Source organism: Suncus etruscus, chromosome 9 (genome assembly GCF_024139225.1).
Source record: "Suncus etruscus isolate mSunEtr1 chromosome 9, mSunEtr1.pri.cur, whole genome shotgun sequence".
In the NCBI taxonomy this organism is placed as follows: domain Eukaryota; kingdom Metazoa; phylum Chordata; class Mammalia; order Eulipotyphla; family Soricidae; genus Suncus; species Suncus etruscus.
The window spans coordinates 91407719-91420179 of record NC_064856.1 but is presented as its reverse complement, the minus strand read 5'-3'; positions in this window follow the sequence as shown (position 1 = coordinate 91420179).

Genomic DNA, 12461 nt, shown 5'->3' with positions numbered 1-12461 from the left:
TCTTTTTGCGTTTTGACAGAACATCAACAAGATAGATGGAAGACTAAATTGGCAAAAACAGTCAGGTTCTAATGAGGTTGTGACCTCAGTCATCATTGCTGGAAAGTGACAGACATTCATGATTTTCTCCCTTTAACAGAAATCACAGATAGTGCTGAGATTGATCCCACCTCTTGGTGGAATGACAAATTAGACTGGATAGTTAAGTTAAATACTGTGTTTTGAAACCTAACACACCTGAACATTGGAATGTTTACTATCTTCTTCACAGTGTAATATAATGGAATTTGTGAGCATATTGAACAGATTAACAAATGAGAAAAAGGTATAAATGAAAACCAACTTGCAGACCCAGTCTCTGAACTCAAGCAATAAAATGTTTCTCCCTGATACTTATAATCATTAATATTTGCAGTATCATTTTGATTGTTCTGGTCTGAGTTCAAATTAACCTTGAAGTATTGGGCAGTTAAGTTGCTTTGGTGAGCATTCAGTGTCCAAAAGACTCATACTCTCCCAGGTCTCTGCTCTAAAATGCTTTGACCCCTCCACAACCAAATTTATATGTATGACAGAAAATAAAAATATTCATCTGTAACTTTATCTTCTTCTTCCAACCTATACTATTCTCTTTCTTATTTTCTCTTCCAGCCTGTCCATGTAGATACTCTCAGCTTCATTTTTGACAAATATATTGAATTAATGTATAATTAATATTATTAATTATATCAAGATTTTGTCTTATGGTGTGAATAATTTTTAGGAAGAGAATGTATTGCTCATTTTAAATATAATCTTCCCTTCACCGTTTTTTTTTCTTGTGGAAATTATTTTGTACTTTTATTGTTACCTTTCAATATATGATTCTGTGCCCTAATTTTGTTTTATCTATATATTTTTTATTTTTGTTCTATCTATAGTTTATTGACCACTTTTTCTATTAGTTTATTTTATTTTTATTGTTGTGCTTTGTGTTTTTTATTTTTATCGCTATTAAGCTAATTTTCATATTCTGTAGTAGCATTCAAATTTTTCACTGAATTTTTTAAAATTTATTTAAATAAAATATATTACATAGTTAACATAACTGATCATAATATATTTGTTTCATGCTGGCAGATAGCAAAGTTATTAAGAACTATTTAGAAAATAGAGAATTAAAAAATAAAGTAGAAAAAGAAGGGAAGAGAGTTCATTAGCAGTTATACTGTGAAAATTGTTGTAAAGCTGTTAATACAATAGCCTAAAGTTTAGTATGCTCCTTTTTTTTTTCTTTAGAGATAGAAGAACCACTAAAAAACAGGGTGTGTGTGTGTGTGTGTGTGTGTGTGTGTGTGAGTTATTTTCGTAGGCACAGCAAAATCTGAAAGAAATTGGAAAGAAAGACCTTTGGCCTAAAAAACAGGAGATCTTACCCCCGAAGTATTTTGGCATAAAATCTAACTAACTCAAGGCTCCAGGCATACTCAGTTGTCTAATCCCTAGTCATTCTCAACGGTCAGCTCTTCAGTTTCCTAGTTGTTGCTGTCAGGTTTCTGTAGTTATAGATCCTGGTTTCTGTACAGGTCCTGTGTGGAAGCCTGTGTGGTGTGTAGTGTCTTCTGGTTCCACCTCACCATCAGTTAGCATTTCAAAGAATCCTGCCCTAAAAGCTGACTATTGCTGTTGCCCAGTTGTCAGGGTGATATAAGAATTGTTTTTCGAGTAAGTCAGACCATGATGGTAGTGGGGCCTTCCTTGGTAAAATTTATGTTCCTGGTGCTGGTGTGGGAAAACATGTTTGTTTCCTTAGGTGGTATCCTTGGCTCAGGGGTGAATGGTCAATGTCAAATCAACTGGAATCTAATATGTCGTTATGCCCAGTGTTTAGAATGTAAGATCTTACTGCAGTATAAATTTTTTTTTTTTTGTGTTTCCATCTCTGTTAGTTAAGAACTTGTTTGCCAACGTCTCAAATTTCAGAGGTCTGACTGAGACAACCGCAACTGAACGGGTCTTCCGAAAACATAACGAAAGACTTTATCCCAGGCTCCATCCTAGGAGCAACATAATGACCAAGACCACTAACTACAGAAGATGGATTAAAACGACACTGAAGAAGCATAACTGCTAGAACCACAAAGAAAGACTTCATCATAAACTCCATTCCTTGAGCTGCACAGTCACCAAGATCTCTAGATACAGAGGTCGATTTTACCATCCAAGACAAAGCAGAAGTCTTCCACACACCACGAAAGCAACAAGGGGAGAAAATGATCATGCAAGGAGTCTATAGTTAATCCCATGACAGTATACTTTAGGGGTGGAGAAACCCTATATCTCCTAGGCCAAGGGAATTCCCTCTATAATATCCCCAATAGTTACTGTGCCTATGCAGATGGAAAAAGAAAAGGGAAAGAAAAAAAAGCACAAAACAATCATTTTTCCACATATTTATTTATCGATTGATCAATTTTTTTGACATCTTTATTTTGGTGTAGAGATTGAAGTTGATGTCTCCAATATTATTTTATTTTATCTTATCTTATCTTTCTCTTCCTTTTTGCACTCGAGCATGATTTGATTTTAGAACCGAGACTATTGTGTGGTGCTTGTCTTTATTGCTGTACTGCTTATTGGTTATTTAATTTGATATTTCTTTCTGTATTGTTGTGGTGTTTCAATTACCTTTTTCTCTCAAACTGAGATTGGAAACCTCTACAGGGACTCCGCCCATTTTCAGCGTATTTTTCTTATTTTTTTCTCTTATTTTGTACCCCAATATATTGCTTTTCTTTCCTTCAAACAAAACCACATACCTCGATTTATCTAGCTCTGCCTCTTAAATAGAGGGGGAAACAAGGGAGGGTTCCAGGACCAAACAGATATATGATCAGTAACAGTAAGCCAGACAAAGAGGGGTCCATCTACTCTAGCAGCCCCGGGGGGGGGGGGGGTGATGGTGGGGTATATGGGTTGTAGAAAGGGAACTGGGATGGGGGGAGGACATATTTGGTGATGGGTATTCCCCTGATTCAATGTTAATATGTACCTAAAATACTACTGTGAAAGATATGTAAGCCATTATGAAAAAAAATTTGTGTTTTAATCAGAAACTTTGACTTACATGTATTATTATATTATATGAATTATAGTATATGTTATGTTATGTTACTATAATATGTTATCTTAGTTTACCTCATTATGTTAATCAATTTTGTCTCTTGAATAAATTTTACAATAAAAAAGAACTTGTTTGCATCTGTTAACATTTTCCATTTTAATGTCCCTATGCAAAAAGGGACAATACCACAGGGAATTAATAGTGCATGTGGGATGTCGAGATATCAAGACCAATAGTCCCCAGAGCCTTTTGCTAACATGAACTCTGATGAATTTCTTTTACTATATCTTATTTTTGATAAATGTACTTTAATTTAAAAAAATGTAGGTTTTCTTAAAACATGGTTTATTTCTTTTATGCTCATTCTTATGTCTTACTCGGTTTTCTTAAAAAAAAAACTGGTTATTTCTAGTAAACATTTAACCATTTTAATCTAAATATACAATTATATTTATCCTTTGATTTTTCTCCTGGCTAACTCCTACTTTCCCTTCTTACATGTAGACCACTTAATTGTCTTTTATTAAATGTCAAATATTGTAATTCACATGTTTTGGTAGTTATATTTCATTTTATTTTTAAATAGTAAGGAATATTTAGAGGGGCTCACCAAACTAGACTAGTTTTATAATACTGATTCTTCTTTTACATTTATCTTCAGGGAGAAAGGCACAACTGAAGGTGTGGGTGGGCTGGGGCATCAGGGAACCAAATAGGGTTGGATATGGGTTGCCACGATGCAAGGCAAATGCCCTACTCTACTGTTCCAGCCCAGCCTTAATTGTTTTCTTCAAGTAGGTATGAGCAAACTTTATTCTAGGATCAACAATAACTGATGACAATCTAAAATCTCAATCTCATGTCTGATGAAATACAAAGTCTTCCCATTCAGCTGAGAGGAACATAAACTATTATTCATAGCTATGCTAGTCTTTGGAATTGTTTAGTCTACTGATATCTGATATTTCTCTCACTGTACACAAGTCAGTACTCAAAGTTTTGAGACAACTCCAAGGAATTTGCTAAGTTTTCATGTTTGTTTCTCCTCTTCATCTCCAATGCTCTGCCATTCTGTGTCATTCTGTTTCTGAAATAACATAACTCTTACTCATCAAGGAACAAGGCACATAGGTCTACTTCAATTCTTCATTTCTGCACTGTGACCTAGACATTTTTTCCATGCATTGAGTGTGGGTAAACATAGAATTTAACTTTTCCCCAGATGTCACAATTTTGTTCTGTCCATGAATTAATGTTTGTAACTCTCTTTCATATTTTTCCTTAGTTCAATATTTGTTTCTAGTTGGAAGACAAATTCATCCTCTATAATCTACTGTGAACTAAAATTAAATATGTAGTTTATTCATTTATTTTATATATCTTTTATTTCTTTTCATTGGTATGTAAGCATTAGAAGAGAATAAATACATAAACTTGATTTATTTATTCCAGCCACCTAGAATAGTTTGGATTAAAGGCAAGTGTTAAAAATATTGTCCAATAAATACATAAACTAAAGTTATTTTTATAATTGTTTTGCAGAGATTATGCTGTGTTAATTCCAAATTTGGGGCTACTTATATAGATCCAACTGGAATTTTTTAGCTACTTAGATGGTTTCTGTATTTTGTCATTTGTCACATTTTGCCATTATTTAATAAAATCATATGCTATTATATATTGGAATTCTAAAAATTATTTACTTAATGATTATATCTATAATGCTTAGGAAAAGGAGGTATTTAAGAAACATCATGTGTTTCTTTCATAATACCTGTCACTTGGTAATATAACATTATAGGGCAGTGTTCCAGTAGATACTGATAGACTTTAGTATTTATATATGCTCAGATAATTTGGAAAGCTCACATGCCTTCAATTCCTGTTCCCTTCTTCCGCTTACAGCAGGTATTCAACAGTCAGAATTCTCTATTAATATGAAAGCACAGCTGGAGGAAACTTAATCAAACAGTCCGTCAATTTTTTAAATTAAAAAAAATAATCAAACACCTCTAGTCTTAAAATTACTGTCATTAATCAGTACTTGAAACAGCAGCAAATAACAAATGAGCCTAGAACACCAACCGCAAGGAAACAAGTTTATGACCCTATTCAGGAAGATTTGTCCTAGAAAAGCCTCAACTACCCCACAGGAGGAATGTGACATTTGCCTCAGGAATTGAAAAAGAAAAAAGAAATATAGTGACAGAAAGCATTGGTCTGGGGTGGAATTACCATCTTAAATACATTCCTACACATGTCAAAAATGAACTGACTTTAAAAAGCTATTACCTGTTAATTGGAAAAAAATCACAGAACAGATGGAACCAATTAATCTACAATTACAGAATCACCACAATCCAAACACAAATAATTAAGTAAATTGCAAGATATGATTTTTCAGGAAATCCTAATATGTTTAAATTTGGGCAAGAAACACCAAATTTCACTGGCAGTCAGGAATTAAATTATTGGTGAAGGTTGAAAATTCTCTTCAGAATCCAAAGGAATTCAGTCCTGTGAAATGTAGTTTAAAATAAAAAGAGAATTATTAAGAAAGAATACAAAGATAAGCTAGGTTAAGACTATTATTTTTATCATATAATTTGTTATGCAAAGTAACAGTAAGGTATTGCTCTTATAATAATAATTATCCTCAGAAAATAAATATCTCATATTTATTTATTTATTTCATATTCATTTGTCATAATTGTCTAGCATCAAATTTTAATTACTACCAAAATATAACAAACTTTTTTCATGATTAATGGTTGGAGAGTGACTATATGGCAGAATTTATTTTTAATTTTTATTTTGATCATATTGGCTTACATATCTTTCACAGTAGTATTTTAGGTACATATTAACATTGAATCAGGGGAATACCCATCACCAAATTTGTCCTCCCCCATCCCTATTCCCTTCCTGCAACCCATATCCCCACCATCACCCCCCGCCCCCCGGGCTGCTAGAGTAGGTGGTCCCCTCTTTGTCTAGCCTACTATTAGTGATCATATATCTGTTTGGTCCTGGTATCTTCCTTGTTCCCCCCTCTATTTGAGAGGCGAAGCTAGATAATTCGAGTTATGTAGTTTTGTTTGAAGGGAAGAAAAGCAATAGAATGGGGTAAAAATAAATAAAATAAAATAAATCAAATAAGCTGAAAATGGGCGGAGTCCTTCTAGAGGCTTTCAACCTCAGTTTGAGAGAGGACATGAAAAAGTTAATTGAAACACCAAAACAATACAGAAAGAAATTAAATATCCAGTGAGCACTACAGCAATAAAGACAGTCACCACACAATAGTCTTGGTCCTGAAATCAAACCATGCCATAGTGCAAAAAGAATGAGAAAGATAAAATTAAATAAAATAAAATTGGAGACATCAGCTTCAATATCTACACCAAAATAAAGAAGTCAAAAAATATCAACAATCAATCAATAAATATGTGGATAAAATGATTATTTTGTGTTTCCTCCCCTTCCGCCCCCCCTCCCCCCCGTATAGGCACAGTAACTATTGGGGATATTATAGAGGGAATTCCCTAGGCCTAGGAGATACAGGGTTTCTCCACCTCTGATGTATACTGTCATGGGATAAACTATAGACTCCTTGCATGATAATTTACTCTCCCCTCAGTGCTTTTGTGGTGTATGAAAGACTTCTGCTTCATCATGCATGGTAAAATCAGACCTCTGTATCTAGAGATCTTGATATGACAGAATATTTTATATTTTAAATGTTAGTATTCCTATAAACTTCCTGTGTAGAGTGCCTAGTCTCCGTTCTCTTGATATTTGGAACTGCAACCTTCAGGAGCACTATTTATTTACTGGAAGATTCAAACTCTATCTTGGAAGTTTCAAACTATTTAATTTCCCCTTAGTTCTGCCCTAATACTTCCTTTTTTTAATTAACTTTAATTTGAGGGCTGAAGGTTCACACAGTGAGAGGCTCAGGGGCCAATCTGGTTCTTTACTTGGAGTCACTCTCAATAGAACTTAGAGTTTCAGGGCCAGAGAGATAGCACAGCAGTAGGGCGTTTGCCTTTCAAGCAGCAGATCCAGGACGGACCATGGTTGAATTCCGGCATCCCATATGGTCCCCAATTCCTGCCAAGAGTGATTTCTGAGTGCAGAGCCCCTGAGTGCAGCCTGGTGTGCTATATACATATACATATACATATACATATACATATACATATACATACATACATACATATATATATATATATCTTCAAAACTATTATTTATGTCTTTGTTCCTGCCATGATATTTTTAAATATATATAACAATTTTATAAATACTTGATGCTACTTCTGGCTTAGGACATTGATGGAGTGAAATTGACCCTGGTGGTGGGATTGGGTCTGTAAACTGTATTCCTGAATCCTAACTATGAATATCTTTGTAAATAATCATGCATTAATTAAAAATGTTCCTATTTTGTACCAAAATGATACTTCCTAAATTATTATATATCTGGTTTAGGGTAAGTCCTAAAATTTGGTGAAATAGATACACTATTACATTGGTTTTATTTGTGTTAATTTGGTTTGGTTTTGGTCTAACACTCAGTTTCAAAGCTTATTTTTTTTCTCTCTGATCAGGGATTCTTCTTGGCAGGTTTGGAGATCAACAGTGGATTTAATTGGGTCAGTGACATGTAAAAAAAGTACATTACTTGCTATTGTGCCCTAGTATTTGCACTTTTTTCTCTCTTACTTTTAGTGTATCTTGTTAGAGATTTATTTATTTTGTTGTATTTTTTTAAAGCTCCTGGCTTTTTTTTTTTTTTAAGATTAATAGTTTTTATTTTGACCAAAGTGGTTTACAAATAATTCACAGTAGTATTTCAGGTACATACTGACATTGAATCAGGGGCATTCCCACCACTCTTGGCTTTGTTTATCTGTTGCAGTTTTCACCCACTATTTTGTTTATTCCCGTTTATATTCTAGCATTCTAGTAGTACAACTTCTAGCATTTACTTTCTATTTTTTCCGAGCCCCATTAGGTTTGAATTTAGATTTCTTTAATTTCTGATTGTTTATTTATTAAAGTAATGTGATTTTGATATTGCTATAAACATCTGTCTTAGTACTGACAATGTTATATCCCACAAGTTCTGTGAGATTTTATTTTATTTCTATGAGATTATTTATTATTTATTTCATTTCCAGGAAGTTCTAAAATTTTACTTTTGATATACTTATTGACTAGAGTTATTAAATATATTTTATTATTTTGTAACAAATTTAAAGATTTCACCTTTTTTGGTTGATTTTTGACATTATAATCTGAAAGGTGATTGATATAATTTAAATATTCATAATATATTTTTGTCTCCTAATATAGTCTATCCTCTATATTTTTACATAATCACTAAAAATGAATATATGTTCTGCTTCTTAGATGTGAAATGATCTGGAAATATCTCTTAAAATTATCTCATCTAGTTGTCATTGAAAGTCTTTTGTTTCCTTGGTGATTTTTGTCTAAAAGATGTGCCTATTGCATATGGTACTAAAGTTCCCTACTACTTTTGTGCTACTTTCAATGCATCCCTTTATAACTAGTACAATGTACTTTATATATTTCAGAGATTCTATGTTGTTCATATATATTACATTTCATATATCTTTTATATTGGTCACTTTTTAAACTTGGATTCTACCTATTAAAATTATTAATTTAAATGTTACTTTTCAAACCTTTTATTAGTTTATGTTTGCCTTATGGCTTAATAAGTCTCATGAATATAATATAGTTGTAATATGCATTTAAATTTATCTGCCTATTTTGTGCTTTTAGATTGATGAGTTCAGTACACATACATTTAAATCTAGTCACATTTGATGAGTTCACATCATTTATATTTAATTGATATTTTGTCTATAAAAGTACTTATCAAAGTCTATCAAGAAATATTGTCCAAAAGCCTAACAATAATTTCTGCAGGCTGATAAGTTCGATTGATTAACACTTCTCTACTTTGAAACTCTTACATATGTGTAATATTCCTACTGATACTACATTACTATTTTACTCATATAAACAGAGTTCTCTAGTTCTTTAAAATCATTATTTCCCCAAGATCAAGAAACACATTCACTATAAATAGTGTTCTGCTATTATGTCTTTAGAATTTTTTTTTTTTTTATGGGTGAGGGGGGCACACCCATTGACGCTCAGGGATTACTACTGGCTATGCGCTCAGAAATCGCTCCTGGTTTGGGGGACCATATGGGACTCTGGGAGATCGAACCATCATCCTAGGCTAGTGCTTGCGAGGCAGACGCCTTACCTCTACTACTCCATCCTCTAGAAATTCTCATAATAACCAAGTTTTAAAAATCAAATAGATTGGGACCGGAGAGATAGCATGGAGGTAAGGCGTTTGCCTTTCAAGCAGAAAGACGGTAGTTCAAATCCTGGTATCCCATATGGTCCCCCATGCCTGCCAGGGGCAATTTCTGAGCATAGAGTCAGGAGTAACCCCTGAGCACTGCCAGGTGTGACCCAAAAAACAAAAACAAAAAAAAATCAAATAGATTATTATTTCAAACATATATGTATCACCATTATTTTTCTTTTATGAATCTCTCATAATGCTAACATATAATTATTATTGCACAGACTTTATTTGTGGAGAATTTGGGGAGGAATATAATTTACTCCTGTTTTTGTGCTCTGAAATCACTTCCAGTGGTGTTAGGAAGACCATACATGGTGATTGCTCTCACCTATGGCAAAACTTTACTTCCTATACTCCCTGTATTATCTTTCTGGCATGCATATACATCTGTATATGTATATACATACATATATATTACTACAGTTCCTATTTCTCCATATATATGGTGAGAGACTAATAGCAAAGAGGACATTCTTAGAATAATAATGAAATTTCCTTGCCTCTAAAATAAGATATTGCTTTGAACAGTAAAAGTAATTTATGCTGATATCAATACAATAAATTAGAAGAAAGAAATCAGAATAAAATACCCCGGTATATTGATCTATATAGATTTGAACAATTATAAGAGATTATAGAAAAAAAAATAAATAAAACAGCAAATAAAAAGAAAACCCCTAAATATATGGTATCAAACATTGTTCTATTACATATATGTAGATAGGTTCACTGAGAAGTTAAATACATAAAATCATAAAAATTGAAACTAATAAAAATTAAATTAACAATTTAATAAAATTCTAATTAATAAAATAAAATAAAATTTTACATGGACTAGCAAAATATATAGCACATAACAAATTTAATGCTAAGAGGAAAATTCATAACAATACAGCTTAAATATGAAAGAAACAGACAAAATCTACCCATACTTACTTGTAGAAAAAGGAAGAAATTAAAGCTAAAGTCATTTAAATCTGCCTTAGAGCAGATATAAACATAATAAAATACAATATAAAATATCATTATGTAATTTAAATCAAAACATAAACAAAATTGACTGTTATTATATCATAATTTAGATCCTTAAGCTATAAAAAGAAGAAAATTGAAAACTAGAATTAATAGACTGAAAGGACTGCAATAGAAATGTTACAAAGCATTAGTCAATCATGAAAAAATTTATGCCACTTTTCTAGAGAATCTAAAATAAATGGAATAAATTATTAATGCTATAAAGCATTGCAAGTCTAAATCAGTAGAAAATTAAAAAACAGACTACTTATAAGCAAAAAATAAATATCAATTAAATCTTCCCCTAAACAAAAGCCAGAACAAGTAGATTTCAACAATATCTTCAACCAATAGATTCAAAATTTGCTTGTACTTTATTATTTATTAGACATTCCAAACTTATTTATAAAAAGGGAATTATTGGTCAAAGTGACCATACAATGGGTATGGCACATGACTTGCATGTGTTCGATCTGGGTTCTATGCTTAGAATCACATATGTTCCCCTAGGCCATTCAATGAAGAGTTATTCTTGAACACAAAGCCAGGAGTAAGTTCTTAGCATAGTCAGGTATAGCTCTAAAATTGAATTAATCATTTTAAGAAAAATTATTCCAAATATATTTTATGAGGTCAGTTTTACTCCAGTACTGTGAATGGTAGGTTGTGTGTTCCACAATCCCCAGAGAGGAATGGGAATTCCCTGCCCCTGACCGGTAGGACAAGAGACAAAGTTCCGGCAGCAACTCTGATGCAGGAAATTGAGAAGTTGAGAAGCAATAGAGGTAGCTGAGAACCAACCGCAACCTGTTCACCCACAAGCCAGTGCTCCACCACGTGGAACCAAGAGTCTAGATAGCAGCTCCTCCTTCAGGCTTCCAAAGCAGCCTTTATTGGGATAAACAAAGCCCACTCCTCCAAGGGGAGGAAAAAAAGCCAGATGAGGAGGCAATGGGAAAACATCTTTTTAACAAGAAAACCAAAGGAACTAATTGAGGCAATAGGAGGACCAATGCAAAGACCTCTGTCAACAAAATATCAATATAGATAAGGGAAGTTAAAAAAATTATATATACATACTAGCATCTCTGAAAAACACAGTTGCAAAATTCTCCACAAAATGGCCAGAGTGATAGCACAGTTGGTAGGTTAATTATGTTTTACTGGCCAACCAGGTTCAGTTCCCAATGACACATATATTCCCCTGAGCATAGGCAGTAGTAATTTCTGAGCATAGAACAGTGAGTAAGTCACAAGCAGGTATGACACAAAAACAAAAAATCTTCAACAAAATATTCTATGAAACACAAGATGTTATAAAATAGAATAGCATTCCATTCACAGATATGGAAGAAATCATATTGTTGAAATGACCTTTTATCTAAAGCAAAATATGGATTAAATGGGATTCTTTTCAAATACATTCCAATGTTATTTCTTAAGAATATAGAACAAATATTACTAAATTGTATACTCATAGGACAATCAACTAAATAATTTCTTAAAATAATTGAAATGAAGTTATATTTCTGAACTTCAATTTAGACTACAGTTATTATTAAAATCAAAGCAATTTGGTATAATAATAAAAGTATTTGGATTCATGTCTGTAACTTAGAGCTTAGAATTTAATCCTGACATATATTGATAAATTTGACAAGACCATAAAATGGAGAAAGGAAAGTATCTTTACCTATGACACCATGTGAATAATTTAAACAGTTCATGGAAAATTGTCATTATCATTTGTTGTAGAGGAAATCAAACTTAAAATAATACTTGGCTCCTGTGAAAATGGCCTCTACCAAAATACCAGAAATAAGTAATGGAGAGGATATGGAGGGAAAAAAAAAGCTATTGTATATTAATATAAGAATGTTGTCCAACATCTATGAAAATTGTATAGAAATTCTCAGACTATTAAAA